General features: G+C 45.5%; 1 long non-coding RNA gene across 1 annotated transcript; it reads left to right on the top strand.

Annotated features, from left to right (window-relative positions):
• The first annotated feature begins 1,085 nt into the window (after nt 1-1,085).
• Nucleotides 1,086-21,639, top strand: LOC125342854. The gene is made up of 4 exons (XR_007209271.1): nt 1,086-1,247; nt 13,534-13,538; nt 16,446-16,452; nt 21,620-21,639. It is a non-coding gene; the product is annotated as an uncharacterized LOC125342854 (long non-coding RNA).
• Nucleotides 21,640-22,523: the final 884 nt, after the last annotated feature.

Genomic DNA, 22,523 nt, shown 5'->3' with positions numbered 1-22,523 from the left:
GATCCAACATCGAGGTCGTAAACCTAATTATCGATATGGACTCTTTACTGAGATTGCGCTGTTATCCCTAGGGTAACTTGGTACCTTGATCAGAAATTCTGGATCAAAGATGATGTAGGTTAACTTCAACTTGTAAGTCCAGGTCTAGGTCTTTCGGAGGATTATTTTTTCTCCAAGGTCACCCCAACGAAAATTTTCTTTCTAGCTTGTTACTGTTTACCTCTGTTACAGTGAGTTTAAGTTTTTAGTAGAAAGTTAATTTAAGCTCCATAGGGTCTTCTCGTCTTATTTAATTTCTGCCTCTTCACGGAAAGGTCAATTTCATGGATTAAATGTTACAGACAGTTAAGCCCTTGTTATGCCGTTGATACAAGTCCCTAATAAAGGAACAAGTGATTATGCTACCTTTGCACGATCAGGATCCCATGGCCGTTTAACGTTAGTCACTGGGCAGGCGGTGCTTCTAATACTTGTAATGCTAGAGGTGATATTTTTGGCAAAAAGGTGGGGCTTGTGTTTGCCAAGTTCCTTTTACATTTTTAAATCTTTCCTTGGTGACATACCTGTGTTGGATTAACATTGATTTGTATGGGTTTAAGATTAATATGGGGTTTTTTCACTGTTAATTATCAGTGATTTATTCGGGCGGATATACACTTATTTCAGGAGAAATTATTCTTATTACTTATACTAACATTGGTGCATCTAATGTAATTAAATTGGCCCAGTGTATTTCTAGGAATTGTAATAGGTTTTAGTAATATTTACATTTAACTCGTGTTGAGCTTGAACGCTTTCTTAATTGGTGGCTGCTTTAAGGCCAACTATGATTAATTATTTATTCACTAGAAAAAGTTGAATCCTAATTCTGAAGAGCTGTACCTCTTTAGATTAACATTAAAATTTACATTTAATTTATTAATATTTTAGGTAAATTTTAAGTTTAACTAAAATTCTTTGACTGGGCAACCAGCTATCATCAGGCTCAGTAGGCTTTTCACCTCTACCTTTAAATTATCTATTTTGGGACATAGACGAATTGGCTCTGGTTAGCTATTTAAACGTAGCTCGTCTGATTTCAGGGTGTTTGGCTAAAACACTTCTTGTCAAATTTATTATAGTTAGTCCATTATGCAAAAGGTAGAAGGTTTTATCTTTGCTTTGTTATACTTTAATTATATCTTTCATCTTTCCCTTGCAGTAATGTTTCTATAGCTCTAGTAATAAATATTCTATCTCCTATACTAGTTTAGGGGTGAATGATTTTATACATTAAGAATAATTTAGTTTATGGAAGGATAGGCTAGCAATAGTTCAAAGTATTCAAGTATTTTGAAGTCTTCTGAGTGTAAGTCAGATGCTTTACACTTTTTTTTTTTTTTTTTTTTTGGCCAGTCCTGGGCCTTGGACTCAGGGCCTGAGCACTGTCCCTGGCTTCTTCCCGCTCAAGGCTAGCACTCTGCCACTTGAGCCACAGCGCCGCTTCTGGCCGTTTTCTGTATATGTGGTGCTGGGGAATCGAACCTAGGGCCTCGTGTATCTGAGGCAGGCACTCTTGCCACTAGGCTATATCCCCAGCCCTAAACTACACTTTGATTAACCAAAGTGCACTTTCCAGTACGCTTACCTTGTTATGACTTCTCTCCTCTTAATTCTTGTAGTTAAAAGTTATGTACTTATCTGTATCAAATATTGAGGAGGGTGACGGGCGGTGTGTGCATGCTTCATTCCTCTATTCAACTAAACACTAAAAATATTTAGTTCACTACTAAATCCTCCTTTATCTTGTCTAGTTCAGATAAGGTTTCATATGTTCTGGACCAGAAAATGTAGCCCATTGCATCCCATTTCATGAGTTACACCTCGACTTAACTTTTTTATATAATATAATTAGGATTACGTGTGGGCCTTTTTAGGGTTTCCTGAAGATGGCGGTATATAGACTGAATTAGCAAGAAATGGTGAGGTATATCAGGGTTTATCGATTACAGAATAGGCTCCTCTAGATGGATATAAAGCACCGCCAAGTCCTTGGAGTTTTAGGCTGTGGCTAGTAGTTCTCTGGTGAATAAGCTTGTTTTAAACCTATTTATGTTTACAACTATATGTAATGGGTTATCTAATCCCAGTTTGTGTTATAGTTTTAGTGTTTAAATTAGATAAAATTTCTTTTGACACTGTTTTTCATAAACGCTAGGACTTTGTACAGTTTAGCTGTACTTTAATTTTACTGAATATTTAATTCAACACTCTTTATGCTGAACTTTATTTACTTGGGCCATTCGTATGGCCGCGGTGGCTGGCACAAAGTTTACCAACCCTATGTCAGTATAACTTACTCGAACTTTCATTCATAGCTTAATTTTTATCACTACTGTAGCACATGGGGGTGTGGTTAAACATGGCGTTATGAGCTTCAATTGTTATATTGAGAGCTTAAAACCTACTCCTTTTATTCTAACTTAAATTTTAGGGTAAAACTCACCGGCGTACGGATATTTGCATGTATAATTTTAGTGACAGCAAATAAAAAGGCCAGGACCAAACCTTTGTGTTTATGGAATTAAACAATTCTAGGCATTTTCAGTGCCTTGCTTTGCTTATAAGCTACATTAACCCGGTGGCCTTAGGAGTTTGAGTGTCAACTAAGTTTTTAGTTAGTTCAGATTAGGGCTATGTTGGTATTTGCATCTATTAATGTTTAGGGAAATGATTGTTAATAAAGTGCTAATCTCCTAAGGGGGGAAGAATAAGTATTATTTCTGTGTATGCATTAGAGTACTATTTCACTATAAAATTTTTTATGTCCTCGAGCATTAATATGTCAATGGCTTGATAATTATGAGGTCGTAGAATGTTAGTTAATAAGTCCAGCTACAGATCAATTGACTGTGTCCATGCCTTGACGACTTAGCTGAGTCACAGCATACCAAAAATAAAAAAATACCAGGGTTATGACAGAGCAGTTATGTTGGTCATGGGCTGTAATCCATCGAAATGTCTTATTTAAGGGGAACATGTGGGTGATCTTAAATTTAAGGCCCTGCGCTAAGAACCAGATGTCAAGTATAGTTTCACAATACCTACCCACAAGTTTTATGGGCCCTGAGCGAGAAGGGTAGGCAGAGTGGGCGGGTTGATGGTTCCACGGAGGATGGTAGATTAAGAGACAACAAGTAGTAGGGGATATCCATGTGTTCAAGGAATAACGAAATTTAATGGACTAATGTGGTTGTGGTATTATGGTTGACAAGCATTAACTTATTATACTGTACAATATTCATATTGTGGAGCATTTAATGTGGATATAACAGGATATAAATGTACTTTATGGGGGTTATTACTTGCTTATAAACATGTATGTATTAAATGTGGAATAAGCACTTAATGGTTTAGGATTGATTAACCATAATATGCACAGTAATTTTTTTTTGGAGAGTTTAAGATTAAGCCTGATGAAACAGTTTAAATTTATTAAATCTCCCAAGTACAAGGAATACTTTAATTAAGAATTCCAGCTTTGGGGGTTGGAGGTAGGATTGTACTTTCTCTGAATGCTTTAAGAAGATAAAATCTTCATCTTAGGTTTACAAGACTTATATAATTCTTATACTATTAAAGCAGTCTTCACTTAAGTATTTTATTTTCAATTAATCTGGCAATTGGGAGAAAGAGAAGGATAACAGAAAAATAGAGAATGGATGAGATTTGTCCAATAATGATAAAGGGTGGTTCTACTTGTTGTCCTCCAATTCAGGTTAGAATAAGTAAATCTGAGACTAAAATTCAAAGTAGGATTTGGCTAATAGGTTGGAATATTAATCCACATTGGTTTACATGTATGGAGGAGTAGGAATAGGGCAAGGATTAGGATTGACAGGATCAGGGCAAGTACTCCTAGTATACTTGGAATGGAGTGTAAAATAGCATAGGCAAATAGGAAATATCATTCTGGTTTAATATGAGGTGGTGTATTAAGTGGGTTAGCTGGTATACAATTATCTGGGTCTCCTAAGGCATATGGGAAGAATAAAACGATCGTAAAGAAAAAGGCTAGCAATGCTACACCTCCTAAGATCTTTGAACAAGTAGTAAGGATGGAATGGAATTTTATCAGAATCAGATAGGATGTCTAGTGGATTATTAGATCCTGTTTCGTGAAGAAATAAAAGATGAACTATTGCCATTGCTGCAATAATGAATGGTAAAATAAAATGGAATGTGAAACCTCATCAACTGAAAACCCCCCTCAAATTCACTCTACTAGGTCTGAGCCAATATAAGGGATTGCAGATAATAGATTGGTAATTACGGTGGCTCCTCAAAATGACATCTTTCCTCATGGAAGTACATATCCTATAAAGGCTGTAGCTATTACTAGGAATAGAAGAATAATTCCGATATTTCAGGTTTCTTTGTAGAGGTAGGAACCATGATAAATACCTTGGTCCGATGTGCAGATAAAGGCAAATGAAGAATAATGGTGCTCTGTTAGAGCGTATATATCGGATTAATCAACCATAGTTAACATCTCGGCAAATATGGGCAACTGAAGAAAATTATGTGAGTGTATCCGATGTGTAGTGCAAGTAGAAATTTGGATAATTAAGCATACTCCAAGAAGGGATCCAAAGTTTCATCATCCTGAGATATTAGAGGCAGTTGGAAGGTCAATGAGAGCGGGGTTTACTATTTTTATGAGAGGGTGAGACTTTTGTATGATTGTCATTATACGCTGTTTTTATAGTTGAATTAACAACGATTTTTCATGTCATTGGTGGGGGTTTAAGTCCATGTGAAAACTATGACAAATTTACTTTCCTTAACGTTAATCTTAATGGTTTTAGGTTTTGTTGGGGTGGCTGTTAAACCTTCACCTATTTTCGCAGGTGCAGGATTGATTGTTAGTGGGGCTATTGGGTGTGGTCTAATAATTCTAAATGATAGCCCTTACATTGGTATGATTGTAATTTTTATTTTTTTAGGAGGAATGTTAGTAGTATTTGGCAATATAACTGCTATATCACCTGATGAATATCCTGAAATTTGAGGCTCAAATTTATGACTATAATTTTTACTATTATCAAGAATCTTACTAGAAGTCGTTTTAGTAATTACTGTTCTGCATTTTGAGGGATTAGAAGGTGTAGGTGGGGCTGGGGATATGGCCTAGTGGCAAGAGTGCCTGCCTCGGATACACGAGGCCCTAGGTTCGATTCCCCAGCACCACATATACAGAAAACGGCCAGAAGCGGCGCTGTGGCTCAAGTGGCAGAGTGCTAGCCTTGAGCGGGAAGAAGCCAGGGACAGTGCTCAGGCCCTGAGTCCAAGGCCCAGGACTGGCAAAAAAAAAAAAAAAAAGAAGGTGTAGGTGGATTATATAATTTAGATAATATTTTAGCATTTGGTGAAGATGTTATTACTAGTTCAGAAAAAGATTCACTTGGAGTGGAGGCTATTTAAAGCTATGGGAGTTGAATTATAGTAGTTGGTGGTTGAACTCTATAGCTGTTTATCTTATTATTGAAATTACTTGTGGCGTTTAGTTAATAATAGCTAGTAGAAGTAGGGTGGATAAGATGAGTGATGAAAAATAGATTTTTAATAGGCCTTTATGATTTGACACGGAGCTAGAATCAGATGTATTAATGGTAGCTAGGGTATTAGGCATAATTTTTTCAGTTCATGTACAGTCTATAGTTGATGTTGCTAATTTTTGGCTAAATGTGACACCTGTATTAGGAACCAGTCAATGTGTGATGGGTGGAAAAAATCCTAGCAGGTTACAGGAGTTGAATGAATACGATTTTTGATATAATTTAAAATAAGATGATATAATGTTTAGTTCTATTGCAGTTACCCTACGATAGTTACTGTTAGAGCTGTTAATTTGATTATAATAGGCATAGTTATACTTTGGGTGTTGGTAGGATTAGGAAACCAGTGAAGATGCTTTCTATTAGAAGGCGTTTGATTGGATTAATTAGGCTTGGATTATTTTCATTGATGGAATTAATTGGTAAAAATTGTGGATGTCCTATTAAAATGCAGAAAATAATTTGTGAGCTGTAGATAGCTGTAAAAGATGTTGCAATTAGGGTGATGATTAGGGCCCGAGAATTTGTACATGACAGATTGCTTCAAAGATTAGGTGCCAGTCAGTTAAAGCTAGGCTACCTACAATTAGAGCAGATGTTGTAAATGATAGACATGGGGCCATTCCTCCTATTTTTCGAATGTCTACTACATCATTTAGGTTATGGATAATTGCGCCAGAACATATAAATAACATAGTCTTGAAGAATGCATGTGTACAGATGTGAACAAATGATAAATAAGACTGATCAATGCCTACAGTTACTATTATCAGACCTAGTATGCTTGAGATAGAAAATGCAATAATTTTCTTAATATCATTTTGGGTCAGGACACAGATTGCTGTGAATAAGGTTGTAATGGCCCCAATACATAGAAATTAGTGATATAATATTTGGGTGATTGGCTATAAGAGGATAAAAACGAATTGGCAGGAAGATTCCTGCTACAACTATAGTACTTGAGTGTAGTACAGCAGATACAGGTGTAGGGCCTTCTATGGCAGATGGAAGCCATGGGTGTAAGCCGAATTGAGCGGATTTACCAGTAGCTGCTAGAATTAAACCCAGTAAGGGTAAGGCAGTTTCATTACTTATTTAAAAAATTTGTTGAAGTTCTCATGAATTACAGGTATTATAAAATCATGCTATAGATAAAATAAAGCCAATGTGTCCAATGTGGTTATAGATAATAGCTTGTAAAGCTGCAGTGTTAGCATCTGCTCGACAATACCATCATCCAGTTAATAGAAAGGATATAATTCCTACACCCTCCCATCAATAAAGAGTTGGAACATATTATTAGCTGTGACTAGGATGATCATAGTGATGAGAAATATAAGGAGGTAGGTCATAAATCTGTTTAGGTTTGGATCTGAATGTATATATCATGTAGAAAATTCAATGATGGACCAAGTGAGGAATAGGGGTATAGATAAAACAAATAACAGCATAAAGGTCTAACTTAAAGCATATGTATAATTCTGTGGAGTGAATAGTTATTCAGTGATAGAGATGACTGTCTCTTTTTTTATATTGATGAATAGGAATAGTGGAATCAGACTAATAATGAAGGCTCATTTTATAGATTTAGTCATTTGATCAGGATACGTTACTGTTGGTTGACCCATTAAAACTTTTGTTAGGGGTTTTAGAAGAATAGCTAATATGAATATAAATGATAGGGTACGCATTATAGGTTACTTTATCTTGGATTTGCACCAAATTTTTGGCTCCTAAGGCCACTGGATTACCATTATCCTTAAAAAGTTAATTAAAAAGCCATACTTTTATGTATGGGTGGAGGAGTTAGGAGCTCCTCTTTACTTTTTCGGGTAATTAAAAGAACTATAATTCTTTGTTTCTAGATTCACAGTCAATCGTTTTGTTTAAACTATAATGTAAACTATAGTTTAAACTATAATTGTAGGGCCAAGAATAGGGCTTGGTGGAATTGTAAGAAGAATGATTGGCATTAAGTGAAGAAAAATTAAGGTATGTTCTCATGTTATCAATGGAGACGAGGAGAGGAGAAGGCGGAGGAGGAAAAGAAGGAGGCAGGGACACAGAGGAGATAAGGAGAAGACAAGAGGGAGAATAATGTTTTCAAATGAAAAGGGGAACGAAAACCCATTCTATTTTATTCTACAGGTAAGTCTGTTATTAAAACAGAACTAAAGGAGTTCCTTGGTGCGGGCGGGGGGGGGGGGTCAGTCTTGGGGCTTGGACTCAGGGCCAGAGCACTGTCTCTGGGTTCTTTTTGCTCAAGGCTAACCCTCTGCCACTTGAGCCACAGCGCCACCTCTGACCCTTTCTATATATGTGGTGCTGAGGAATCCAACCCAGGGCTTCTTGTATAAGAAGCAAGCACTCTTGCCACTAGGCCATATTCCCAGCCCCTAAAAGAGTCCCTTTTCAGGAACTTTTAGATCATAAAATTGAGCCGGGTAGGGTGCCAAATTCAGGTAAGCCCCACAGTTGGTAGCATGAGACAGGAAGACTGAGAGTTCAAAATCAGCTTGGTCTAATGTAGAAATACAATGTCTGGCGGAAAGAGAAAAGACAGACAAGAGGAGGGGGAGAGGATGAAGGAGAAGGGAGGAGGGAGGGGGAGGAGGAATGGAGGACAGGGAGGAAACAATAATATTGAGTCTGGTAGGGTGGTAAATGCAGGTAACCCCAACAGTTGGGAGGCTGAGGCAAGAAGACAAATTTGAGACCCGCCTGGTCTAATGCAGCAATATGTCTGGAGAAAGAAAAAAGAGGAGAGGAGGGGAGGAGAGAAGAGAGGGAAATGGGAGAGGAGAGAGCCACTTAAGTGAGCCATTAGGTGGCACAAGTGCAGTTTTCTTCAGTGTACTAATTCATACTAAGAATCCAACATCAGGGCTGGGGATATAGCCTAGTGGCAAGAGTGCCTGCCTCGGATACACGAGGCCCTAGGTTCGATTCCCCAGCACCACATATACAGAAAATGGCCAGAAGCGGCGCTGTGGCTCAAGTGGCAGAGCGCTAGCCTTGAGCGGGAAGAAGCCAGGGACAGTGCTCAGGCCCTGAGTCCAAGGCCCAGGACTGGCCAAAAAAAAAAAAAAAAAGAATCCAACATCAGCTGTATTTTGCATGTTAACAACCCAACACTTTGTCAAATAAAGCCAATCCTAGAAATAATGAACCACCAAAAATGTCCCTAAGAATCACCATGAACACAAGGGATTTTCAACAGTTAGTTGAATCACCTTCCATGTTCATATTTGGACCATGTGTCACTCAGGTCATTCAGTGGTCTGTTCTTTTGTTGTTGTCCCTCGGGAGTGTCCTTGAGCCAGTGACACTTCTGGTTTTCTGGCATTTAATTGAAGATAAGGGTCTCAAGGACGTTCCTGTCTGGGCTGGCTTTGAGCCATGATCCTCAGGTCTCAGCCTCCTGAGTAGCGAGGATTACTGGTGTGAGCCACTGGTGCCTGGCTCTCTTCTTGATTTGTCACTCTGTACTTAGGAATTAATGGGTGCTTTGTCTGACAAGTTTTGCACCTTACGTTTGGAATCTTAGGAGGTTTGCACTGATTTTTTTTAATGGCTTGTGGATTTTCTGTCACCCATGATAACACCTACTAATCTCCAGGCTTCACCCCAAGCATCATGGTGGCCTTTCCAGCCTGAGTCTATAGTGCTCAGTGCATGCCTGGGACACCCCACTCTCTACCATCAGACAACCCTTGTGTTGATCAAGTAAGGCCCCTGCTTCTGTTGCTTCAAAGGTGACAGCGTCTGATCCTCAGATGTGCCTAAAGTATCATCTCAAAACCCCGGACTCAGGCTGAGAATGTGGCTTAGTGGTACAGTACTTGCCTAGCATGCATGAAGCCTTGAGTTCGACTCCTCAATACCACATAAACAGAAAAGCCCGGAAATGGTGCTGTGGTTAAAGTGGTAGAGTGCTAGCATGAAGCAAAAAAAGCTCAGGGACAGCTCCCAGGCCAAGTTCAAATAGCAGGAGTAAACAACCAGTCCACATGGCATCCTTTATGGCTAAAGTGTGTCATTTGCCAAGTCTCATTATGCATCCTGCTTCATAGCAGCAATTGAGACCCCAAGTATCTGTGTGGCTACTTAGGTGGAGCGCATGTCTGAAACTGCACACTAATGAGCATAAGGGATAGCTCCCAGGGTTTGAGAGGCCATTTGCCTGGTGACACCATGGCACTACTTTAGCATAGCTTTCAAGTCCCTCCATCGCTCAGTACTACACCTTGAAGCATGGCCAGCCAGGGTCCGGGTGCTTCAGTCCCAGCCACACTGATTGCTGAGCTCCTAAATTAAACCCAGTGGCCATATTTCCATACCAGGTCCTTGTTACCTTCTCCCTGATGCCTCCTCATATGATTGTGATTCAATGATTAGAGGGTCTTAGAACCTTGACCTACAGTGATGACAACTTCAGAATGTTTGTGAATGGGTGACACTTCTTCAGGGGAGGGGTGTCATTCGAGCCACTCTTCTACATTGGGCAATACTTCCAGATACTACACTCAAAATTCAAAGTGTATTTACTCCATGTTTTCATCAGCTACTAGACACATTTTGCCCTCAAAGTACTTACAGTCAGAAGAAATCAACAGGCAACAAAGGATGGGTATGCTGGAACTATTCCACAGGGAAGCAGGATCCTATATAGGCAACACGGGAAGAACAAAACAGAAAGTCACACAGAAGCTCCTTACTAGAAAACTTGAATAAAACCAGTCTAAAGGAACTGACTGGGTAATATTAAAGGGGTGAGGTTCAGTGTTGAGTTGCTTGTCTAGGTCGTGGGAGGCCCTGAAACACAATAAATTTTAAATTCACCGAAATGAAATTTAAATACCTTGGTATGCTGAACAAAATGTGTATAAGATCTATGTAATAAAAATTAAATATTTTCCACACAGCCCCTCGGCCCCTAACCCACAATCACAATCAGAGCAGGACATGAGCAAAAGCAGAACTGAATGCATAGCAAAGACTCAGAGACTTGGGCAGAGGCCTAGGGTCACTGAACTTGTTCTGATCAGCACCAACTTAACAAGCAGGAAAAGATATGCTGCCCTTCCTCACACATACCTTCACCTCCTTCTCCAGGCCCCAGGATTGATATGAAAGTATAAATGAAAACTTGACGCAGACTTGAACAGAGGCCAGGGGCCTGGACAAGGTATGAGTTCTCCAGAGAAGGTTCTAATGGGGACCATCCACACTGTTCTACCTTGGGCTATAGAGCCAGAACCTCTATTCATGATTCCAAGCTTCCAGGCTCTACACTTTTTATCCAAACACTGTGCATTTTCTCTTCAAAATACCTACAAAGGCTGGAAATCATGAAAATCAAAGGCGGCATAAAAACAACCAGGGCTAAGAGCTGAGGTACTTGCCTAGCTTGTGGAAGGCCCTGGAACACAATACCACTGGAATTCACAAAAAAGAAAGTGAAATACTTTTGCATGCCTAATAAAATGTGGCTTACTCCTGTCAACCTAGCTACTCAGGAGGCTGAGACAAGAGGATCCAGGTTCAAGCCAGCTCAGGCGGAAAAGTTCATAAGACTGTTATCTCCAATGACCCACCAGAAGTGGCACTGTGGCTCAGGTGGTCTTCAGCTGAAGACCTCAAGGACAGAACCCAGGCACAGAGTTCACACCATACATTCGACAAAGAAAATAATTTAAATAAATAAAAGTTTAAAAATAAATGTGTGTAAGACCTATATGATAAAAATGAAAATCTTTTTTTTTTTTTTTTTTTTTTGCCAATCCTGGAGCTTGAACTCAGGGTCTAGGAACTGTCCCTGAGCTTCTTTTGCTCAAGGGTAGTACTCGACCACTAGAGCCACAGCCCTACTTCCTGCTTTTTCTGTGTATGTGGTACTGAGGAATGAAACGCAGGGTTACATGAATGCTAGGGGAGCACCTACCACTAAGCCACATTTGCAGCCCCAAAAATCTTTTTGTGCTGGTCCTGGGGCTTAAACTCAGGCATGAGCACTCTACCACTTGAGACACAGCTCTGCTTCTACTAGAGGTTTTTTTGTTGTTCCTGTTAATTGGTGATAAAGAGCCTCATGGACTTTCCGACCATGGCTGGATTCGAACTACAATCAACAGATTTTGGCCTCCGGAGTAGATAGGATTACAGGCATCTGGAAAAAACATTTTACACACATCCCCTCCACCCTAACCTCTGTGCCCTATGCAAGACCTGGATTGGGGTCTATGTTCTCTTAACAAAGATTTGTTGGGATCCACTGAGCCCATCCTACATTGGACTGGACACCTAGATCCAAAATCTACCATTCCAATCCTCAGCACTTAGGCCTCTCCTCTGTGGAGTGGGATCAGAGCCATGGCTGATGGAAGAAAAAACAGGAAAAGGCCATTTAGACCACAATTTCTGCTCCTGCCTTCTGCTACCTCTATCCAGCTCCTAATGAGACAGATCTCACGCCAGGCCTGGGGGCAGTGGTGGTCCACTGAGACCACCACGAGACATGATTCAGTATAAAGGTGCTTGCCTGGCTGGCAAGGCATGCTCCAAAAACTAGACAAAATACCTTGGTATGCCAAGTAAAATGTGGAATAAACAAGACAGGCAGGCTGAACTTCTCCACACACTTTCACAAATACCCCCCACACCCATGCCCTGTGCCTGCCTAGACTGAAAGCACCATCAAAAGTCTTTGCAGTGACTGGGATCTCGATCCAGAAGCCTGGTTTGGGCCTAGCATAATGTAAATTATCAGGGAAACCACATTTTGAAGGATCAAATCTTGGAGTATTTATTAGAATGCTAGCAGTCTATAGGCAGCCAATTGTTACAAAGGCCTGCTGCCCCCAAATATATTTATATATATATATATATTTATTTATATATATTTATATATATATATATATTTATATTTAGGAAACAGGCAAGAAAGGAAAGAGAAAACAAAAACTATACTAACAAACCAATTCAGCTCCAAGAGCTGATTTGGGACACCATGATGACCAGAGATAAGCCAGGAGACAGGATACCAGATGCAAATCCAGAGTTGTGTGGTATGGTGCAATGGCACCAGTGCTTGTCTGGGCCTAAATAAGGTAAAGTCAGGGGACAGGGTAATAGGAAGCTCCTATTCCCAAGCACTGGACTGAAGGTTCAGTCAGCTACAAGGGATGTGCTCACACCTGTCTCCAGGAACTCAGGCACAACCATCACCTTGGGGTCAGAATTCTCTCCCTCCACCATGAAGAGAAGCCAGACCCTACAATTCAATATGTGTGTGACCAAGATGGCGCCAGCCAGACCTGACCTCCTTCCTGCGGGGCTTGGGCACCCTGAAGCCACCACAGGAAGGGCACAAGGGAGAAAGCAGGGAGGTAGGCCATGCTCCTCCACACACTGTCACACCCACCTCACGCCCACACCCCGGGCCACACCTGACAGGAGGTTGTGCTTCATGGGCTGTGCTCACATCGTCTCCCAGAGTCACCTCAAGGTCGGCAGACACAGTGCTCCCAAGCTGCTCTCTGCGAGCCTCGGCGCTGCAGACCTTGGCTCTCCTTCCGGCCTCATCTCGGCTGCCCGGCCTCCATTCTCTGCAGGCCCCGGGCTCGGGCCTCCTCTCCTCCGTCCCTCGCTCTCCTCCCGCCCTCGGACCTGAGGGTCGTGCCTGTGGCAGCTCAGCTGCAGGAGGTTCTCCTGGCTGTGGCTTTCCCGTGCCTCTGCTCCCTTTCCCGGAAGTCCCGCCCTCACAGGGTGGAGGCGGAGGTTCTGGTACCCTCCACATGGGAGGGGGCCTCTTCACATGCTCTGCGGGGCGGGGCCGTGTCAAAGGGATAGGGCGGGGACGTGAAGCCACCAGGGGCGGGGCCATGCCGATGGCATGGGGAAGGGCCGTGATGCTACCAGGGGAGGGGCCAGGAAGATTGTGTGGGGCAGGACTGTGTGGGCACTGTGGGGCAGGGCAGAGACACTGTCAGGGGTGAGGATCTCCACATTTGGGGCTAGGACTGTCAACCCTTGACCTGTGCAAATGCACTTGTCCTCACCATCGCCAAAGCCATTGCCCTCAGGGCCATGTGCTGGGGCCGGGCACTCAACCCATGGGGCCTTGCCTGGCACTCAGACCAGGACTTCACTGTCCCCAGCCCAGCCACTGAGCCACGGCTCGTTTCTGGCCTACAGTGCGTGTGCTTGTGTGGGGAGGTGAGGACAGAACGAGGAGCTCCCGGAGGCTCTGCTCCACCCTGAGCCAGTGTTCGCTGCTGCCCACGCGAGTTCAGTGTTCCCCTGCGTGTGTGATGCCACGGGTGGCATGTGCGGTGAGGTGTGTGCATCAGCTATGCGCCAACAGTGCCCTGACCCCTAACACAACCCAGCCAACCTCGTCGCAACCCAATCCAACCCCGACCCCTGACCAGGCCCCAGGATGGACATGAAAAGAACAGAGGCCAGGGGCCTGGGCAAGGCATGAGTTCTCCAGAGCAGGTTCTAATGGGGACCATCCACACTGTTCTACCTTGAGCTATAGAGCCAGAATCTCTATTCATGTTTCCAAGCTTCCAGGCTCTACACATTTTATTCTGACACTCTGTGCATTTTCTCTCCAAAATGCCTACAAAGGCTGGAAATCATGAAAACCAAAGGCGGCATAAAAACAACCAAGGCTAAGAGCTGAGGTACTTGCCTAGCTTGTGGAAGGCCCTGGAACACAATACCACTGGAACTCACAAAAAAGAAAGTGAAATACTTTTGTATGCCTAATAAAATGTGGCTCACTCCTGTCATCCTAGCTACTCAGTAGGCTGAGACAAGAGGATCCAGGTTCAAGCCAGCTCAGGCGGAAAAGTTCATAAGGCTGTTATCTCCAATGACCCACTAGAAAACCAGAAGTGGTGCTGTGGCTCAGGTGGAAGAGCACTAGTCCTCAGCAGAAGACCTCAAGGACAGAACCCAGGCACAGATTTCAGGGCCCACATCCGGCAAAGAAAAAAATTTTAAATAAATAAAAGTTTAAAAATAAATGTATGTAATACCTATATGATAAAAATGAAATCTTTTTTTTTTTGCCAATCCAGGACCTTGAAGTCAGAGTCTAGGCACTGTCCCTGAGCTTCTTTTGCTCAAGGGTATTATTACTCTACCACTTGAGCCACAACACCACTTCCTGCTTTTTCTGTGTATGTGGTACTGAGGAATCAAATGCAGGGTTTCGTGAATGCTAGGGGAGCACGCTAACACTAAGCCACATTCCTACCCCCAAAAATCTTTTTGTGCTGGTCCTGGGGCTTGAACTCAGGTATGAGCACTCTACCACTTGAGACACAGCTCAGCTTCTACTAGAAGTTTGTTGTTGACTGGTGATAAAGAACCTCATGGATTTTCCTATCAGGGCTGGTTTCGAACTGCAATCAACAGATCTTGGCCTCCTGAGTACATAGGATTACAGGCATCTGGAGAAAACATTTTCCACACATCCCCTCCACCCTAACCTCCGTGTCCTATGCAAGACCTGGATTGGGGTTGATGTCCTAGTAACCAAGATTTGTTGGGGTCCACTGAACCCATCCTACATTGGACTGGACACCTAGATCCAACACTACCATTCGAATCCTCAGCTCTTAGGTCTCTCCTCTGTGGAGTGGGATCAGAGCCATGGCTGATGGAAGAAAAAACAGGAAAAGGCCATTTAGACCATACTTTCTGCTCCTGCCTTCTGCTACTTCCATCCAGCTCCTAATGAGACAGATCTAAGGTCAGGCCTGGGAACAGTGATGGTCCATTGAGACCACCAAGGGACACGACTCAGTATAAAGGTGCTTGCCTGGGTGGCAAGGCATGCTCCAAAAACTAGACAAAATACCTTGGTATGCCAAGTAAAATGTGGAATAAACAAGACAGGCAGGCTGAACTTCTCCACACACTTTCACAAATACCCCCCACACCCATGCCCTGTGCCTGCCTAGACTGAAAGCACCATCAAAAGTCTTTGCAGTGACTGGGATCTCGATCCAGAAGCCTGGTTTGGGCCTGTTATAATGTAAATGATCAGAGAAACCCCATTTTGAAGGATCCAATCTTGGAGTCTTTTTAAGAATGCAGCCAGTCTATAGGCAGCCAATTGTTACAAAGGCCTGCTGCCCCCAAATATATTTATCACTGTTAGGAAACAGGCCAGAGAGGAAAGAAAAAACAAAAGATACTAGCAAACCAATTCAGCTCCAAGAGCTGATTTGGGACACCATGTTGACCAGAGAAAAGCCAGGAGACAGGACACAGGACGCAAACACTGAGATGTGTGGCATGGTATAATGGTACCATTGCTTGTCTGGGCCTAAACAAGGTAAAGTCAGGGGACAGGGTAATAGGAAGCTCCTATTCCCAAGCTCTGGACTGACAGATTTAGTAACCTATAAGGGAAGTGCTCACACCTGTCTCCAGGAGTTCAGGCACAACCATGACCTGGGGGTCAGAATTCCCTCCCTCCACCATGAAGAAGAGATGCCAGACCCTACAATTCAACATGTGGCCAAGATGGCACAGGAGAGACCTGACCTCCTTACTGCGGGGCTTGGGCACCCTGAAGGGACCACAGGAAGGGCACAAACGAACAAACAAGAGAGGAAGGCCGCTCTTCTCCACACACAACCACAAACACCCCACACCCATGTTCTGGGCCTGCATAGACTGAAAGTGCCAGCTAAAAGCTTGACAATGACTGGAGCCAGCTCCGGAGGCCTGGTTTGGGGACTGGCCTCGCCCAAGCCACTTTAGGAGAAGCAGGCCGTCCTTCTCCACACTATTCCTCACCTGTGTCCATGCCCTGGGCCTGCCTAGAATGAAAGTGCCAGCTAAAAGCCACCTTCGGAAGCCTGGTTTGGGGACTGGCCTCACCAAAGCCACTTCAGGAAGGACACAAACAAACACAGAGGGGCAGGCAGGCAGGCAATAAAAACTGACACCCATGCCATGGGCCTGCCAAGACTGAAAGCACCGGCTACAAGCTCTGCACTGACTGAGAGCCAGCTCCAGAAGACTGGTTTGAGGCCTAGCCTCATGGAAGCCACTTCAGGAAGGGCACAAACAAGCAAACATGAGAGGCAGGCTGCACTCCTCCACACACTTTCACAACCCACAACCATGGCCTGGGCCTGCCAAAACTGAAAGCCGGCTAAATGCTCAGCACTGACTGGGAGCAGGCTCTGGAGGACTTTTTTGAGGCATTAGCCTCACCAAAGCCACCTCAGGACATGTCCAAAGGAGAAAACAGGAGAGGCAGGCCATGCTACTCCACACACATTCACAAGCACCCCACACCCATGCCCTGGGCCACACCTGCCAGGAGGCTTGGCTTAACTCTGCTTGTTTTCGGCAGTTGCCTCAAGGTGAGCTCCGTGCACCTGGGTCCGGCCTTCTCCACAAAAAAGCTGTATCTGCGCATGGTCCATGTTCCTCCAGGCTTCCCCACACAGACAAGTTGCTGCTGCCTGATGGGACAGGTATACAGAAGCCCAGACCCACCACCAAACCACAGTGAGCCTGACCAGCTTTGTAGGTCTGAACACAACTAAAGGATCCTCAGAGAAAGGAGCTCTTCCTAGCTACCTGGCAGGTCTGCTTGTTCAACGCAGAAAGGATGTAAACCAGTCCAGTGCCCAAGCCACGCCCCTTGACCTGTCACTTCCCCTCCCCTCTGGTTCTGTGTTGCCCTATAAGCCCTGCCCCTTCACCTCTCACTTCCTACCCCTTAGCCGTCCCCTCTCATGTTGTGATGCCCCATAAGCCCCACCCCTGCACCTCTAGCTTCCAGGCTCTTGCCCTACCTCACCCCGCCCCCCATGCTCCTTCAGCCCCAGCACTTCTCAATTCCTCACCCTTACCCCTCCCCTCTCCTGCTGTGATGCCCCACAAGCCCCACCCCTGCACCACAGGACCCACTCCTCCACACACATTCACAGCCAACCACAAGCACTGCCTGGCCCTGCCAAGGCTGAAAGCACCAGCTAAAGGCTCCGAAGGCCTGGTTTGAGGCCAACCTCACCAAAGCCACTTCACAAAGGGCACAAACGAGCAAACACGAGAGGCAGGCTGGGCTCCTCCACACATTCACACCCACCCCACAACCATGGCCTGGGCCAGCCCCAGCTAAAGGCTCGCCACGAGGAAGCCAGCTCTGGAGGCCTGGTTTAAGGCCTAGCCGCACCTAAGCCACTTCAGGAAGGACACAAACAAGCAAACAGGAGGGGCAGGACACACTTCTCCACACACTTTAACAGCCACCTGACACCCATGCCCTGGACCCCACCTGGCAGGAAGCTCCACTTAGCTGTGCTTAGCTTTGCTTGTCTTCCAGAGTTGCCTCAAGGTCAGCTCGCTGCACCTGGGTCTGGCCTTCTCCACAAACAAGCCCCATCTGTACAGCATTCCTCCAGGCTTCCCCACACAGAAAATCGGCTGCTGCCTGATGGGATGGGTGTACGGAAGCCCAGACCCACCACCAAACCACGCTGAGCCTGACCAGCTTTGTAGGCCAAAACCCAAAGATGGGACCTCACAGAAAGGAGCTGAGTGACTGGCTTGTCCCAGGCAGAAACAACCTAAACCAGTCCAGTGCCAGGGCCATGCCCCTTGACTGCTCACTTTCTCCTGGATTCCCCACCCCGTCCTGCTGTGATGCCCAACATGCCCTGCCCCTGCACCTACCACTTCCTGGCCCTTGCCCCTCCCCTCTCCTGCAGTGAAGCCCAATAAGTTGCGCCCCTTCACTTCTACTTTCCTTGCTTTTGCACCATTAGCTCAACACAATAAGCCACACCACAACCATGGCCTGGGCCTGCCAAGACTGAAAGCACCAGCTAACAACTCTACACTGGAAGCTGGCTTTGGAGGCGTGGTTTGAGGCCTAGCCTGACCTAAGCCACTTCAGGAATAGCACAAATAAGCAAACTGGAGGGGCAGGCCGTGATTCTCCACACACTCTCACACCCACCTAACAACCGTGGCCTGGCCTGCAAAGACTAAAAGCACCAGATAAAAGCTCTGCACTGACTCAAAGCCAGCTCCAGAGGCCTGGTTTGAGGCCTAGCCTCACCAAAGCCACATCAGAAAGGGAACAAACAAGCAAAGAGGAGAGGCAGGCCGTGCTTCTCCACACACTTTCACAGCTACCCCACACCCAAGCCCTGGGCCCCACCTGGCAGGAAGCTCCGCTTAGCTCTGCTTGTCTTCCGGAGTTGCCTCAAAGTCACCTTGGTGCACCTGGGTCCAGCCTTCTCCACACACAAGCTGCATCTATGCAGGGTCAGCATTCCTCCAGGTTTCCCCACACAGACAAGCGGATGGTGCCTGATGGGATGGGTGTATGGGAGCCCAGACCCACCACCAAACCACACTAAGCCTGACCAGCTTTATAGGCCAAAACTAAGAGATGGGGGCTACTGGCAGGACTGCTGGTCCTGGGCAGAACTGACCTAAACTAGTCCAGTGCCAGAGCCATGCCCCTTGACTTTTCACTTCCTCCCACTTTCCCCACCCCTATCCTGCTGTGATGCCCCATAAGCCCCGCCCCTGCCCCTCTCACTTCCTCTCCCTTGCCCCTCCCCTATCATGCTGTGATGCCCCATAACCCCTGCCCCTGCACCACTAGCTTCCTCCCTTTTGCCCCACCTCTGTAGTACTGTGATGCCCCATAAGCCCCACCCCTGCACCTCTCACTTCCTTCCCCATGCCTCTCCCCTCTCCTGCTGTGATGTCCAATAGCCCCGCCCCTGCGCACTAGCTTTCAGCCTCTTAGCCCTCCTGTCTTGGGCCTCCCCATAAGCCCAGCCCCTGCACCTCTCACTTCCTGGCCCTTGCCCCCGCCCCCTCCTGCAGTGAAGCCCAATAAGCTGCTCCCCTTCACCTCTACTTTCCTTGCTTTGGCCCCGCCGGTCTCCTGCTGTGATGACCCATTAGGTCAACACCAAAAGCCTCCCCACAACCATGGCCTGGGCCTTCCAAGACTGAAAGCACCAGCTAACAGCTCTACACGGACTGGAAGCCCGCTTTGGAGGCGTGGTTTGAGGCCTAGCCTCACCTAAGCCACTTCAGGAAGGACACAAACAAGCAAACAGGAGGGGCAGGCCCTGCCTCTCCACCCACTCTCACACCCACCCAACAATGCCAACAACCATGGCCTGGGCCTGCCAAGACTAAAAGCACCAGCTAAAAGCTCTGCACTGACTCAAAGCCGGCTCCAGAGGCCTGGTTTGAGGCCTAGCCTCACCAAAGCCACATCAGAAAGGGAACAAACATGCAAACAGAGGCAGGCCGCGTTTCTCCACACACTTTCACAGCCACCTCACACCCATGCCCTGGGCCCCACCTGCCAGGAAGCTTGGCTTAGCTCTGCTTGTCTTCCGGAGTTGCCTCAAAGTCACCTTGGTGCACCTGGGTCAGGCTTTCTCCACACACAAGTCGCATCTATGCAGGGTCAGCATTCCTCCAGGTTTCCCCATGCAGACAAGCGGATGGTGCCTGATGGAATGGGTGTACGGGAGCCCAGACCCACCACCAAACCACACTAAGCCTGACCAGCTTTGTAGGCCCAAACCCAAAGTCGGGGGCTACTGGACTGCCAGTCCCAGGCAGAACCAACCTAAACCAGTCCAGTGCCAGGCCACGCCCCTTGACTTCTCACTTCATCCCACTTTCTCCACCCCTCTTGTGCTGTAAGGCCCCATAAGTCCCACTCCAGCACCTCTAGCTTACTTGCCCTTGCCCCTCCCCTCTCCAGCTGTGAAGCCCCATAAGCTCCAGGCCTGCACCTCTAGCTTCCTGGCTCTTGCCCCACCTCTCTTGTGCTCAGATGCCCCATAAGCCCCGCCCCTGCACCTCTAGCTTCCTGAGGCCCCACCTGCACATCTGCTGCCCTGCCTGCCTAGCAGAAGGCCTTTGCTCCAACCCAGGGCCTGATGCATGACAGTCCACAAGCCTTCAGGGTCTCTCCTGCCCCTAGAACTATCAAACCCACTGGCACAAGCAGGCTTAAGGGGACACCTGCTAGGGGCAGCAGCTAGGAGCATAGCATGGCCACTTCCATTCATCCCAGATTACTGTCACAATCAGACTTGGCAGATGAGGGGGGAGGGGCGGGAGAACAGAGAGGAGGACAGACCAGACCAGAGAGAAAAACAAAACAAGAAGGCTGGGTTTTTATTGATGTTTATTCATTACTCCATTTTCCAGGGAAAAAGGGGGAAATACCTTTTTTATCACATGGGTCTCTGTTAGACCTTTACAGCAATCTACTTGGTGAAGGATGAATTTAAATCAAAACATTCAATCTTCTCCTGACTTCATCAATCAGTATTTCTTTCAAAAATTTAAAACAGGGAGACAGGCAAACAGCCATGGAAAACAATGGCCAGGAATTCATAGGCAACAAGCGCTATCTTCACAAAAAGCTTCCATCCAAGATTATTTGGAGCTTCATGCTCCCTCATAAACTACAAAAATGAATGAAAAACCTGTACTCTCACTCTCCCTCCCTGCCTTCTTCCTTCCCTCACTCTGACCTCATCCCTGGGACAGTGACATAGAGCCCCACTCTGACTCTGTATGGACAATTTCCACAGGTTTCTACTGATATTCTCTTGGGTACCTTCTCATTGAAGGACTGAGGGAGTCACTGAGCATAGGGCAGAGTACAACTATTGGGGAAATACCTAAAGGTACAACGAACGGGTCACAGCATAAGATATCTGTTTTAATTCTACAATGGCTTTCCAAATTTTAGACTGAGAATGTGGAAAGGAACTAAATGTAAAAGTCATTCACGAAGACTTGGCTAGCACGTGTGAGTGGCCAGGATTCAATAGCCAACCCTAAAATGCAGTGTAGAATGTAGAAATGGTAGATGAACTCAGAACTACTCCTTATAAATACCTAGAATAAACTACGGAACCTCAACAAGTAGTTACATTTCCTTCCTTGTTCACAGCTCTAGACTGTGTGTCTCTCAGGTCATTCAGTGGTTTATTAAAAATTTATTGAATCTCTGTACTTAAGAATTAACAGGTGCTTTGTCTCTGGAGAGTTTGGCAGCCTATCTTGGGTGCTTTGGAGAATTTAACAGCTGGTCTTGGAAATCTTAGGAGGTTTGTACTGATTTCCTTTGAAGCAGTTCAACTTATCAGACTTTTCTTTGATGGCTAGTGGATTTTCTGTCACCCACCATAGCACCTACTAATCTCCAGGCTTCAGCTTTATCCAGCCCAAACATCACAGTGACCTTTCCTGACCTCTTCTGTTTAGCCTCTGAGGCTTCAGTGCTCAGTGGGTACCGGTAGAGGCTAGACACTCATGAATGCAGGTTGTGCTCCAGATGGAGAGCATCTCCTTAGAGCCAGATACTGTGAGACTGCACCTCCATGTCTCCTAGGATGGACATGGCGAGCCTCTCTGCACAGACTCAGTCGCCCTCCAACAACAGTGGCTTCACACATGCCTTCATATACCCTAGCAACCCCACAGGTGAGCAGGAACCCTTCCTAAACCCTGCTCCTAAAATCTTCCCTAACAGGCTCCCCAACCTCATCCTTTTTCTACCACATTCCCTATCCCCTTCTCTAACCTACTCCCTAAGCCTGACCCATTCCTCAACCATCATTTACTATCTTTCTGTAATTCTGATCCTAACCATAACTTAGTCCTTAACACTAACCTGCTCTGTAAGGTTAATGGAAAACCCAACACGTGCCTAATCTATTTCCAAACCATAACTACATCTTTATGCTAAGGCACACTCTGACTAGCCCTACTACCACCAGTCCTTAGTGACATCAACAACCGACCCCTAACCCCAGTCATACTGTTAGATATGTGTAAATCATCTGAGAAGCCACATACTGAAGGACAGAATCTTGGGAGTGTTTA

Source organism: Perognathus longimembris, chromosome 27 (genome assembly GCF_023159225.1).
Source record: "Perognathus longimembris pacificus isolate PPM17 chromosome 27, ASM2315922v1, whole genome shotgun sequence".
In the NCBI taxonomy this organism is placed as follows: Eukaryota; Metazoa; Chordata; class Mammalia; order Rodentia; family Heteromyidae; genus Perognathus; species Perognathus longimembris.
Note: the sequence above shows the minus strand (reverse complement) of the source record. Positions and strands in the feature narration are given on the sequence as shown.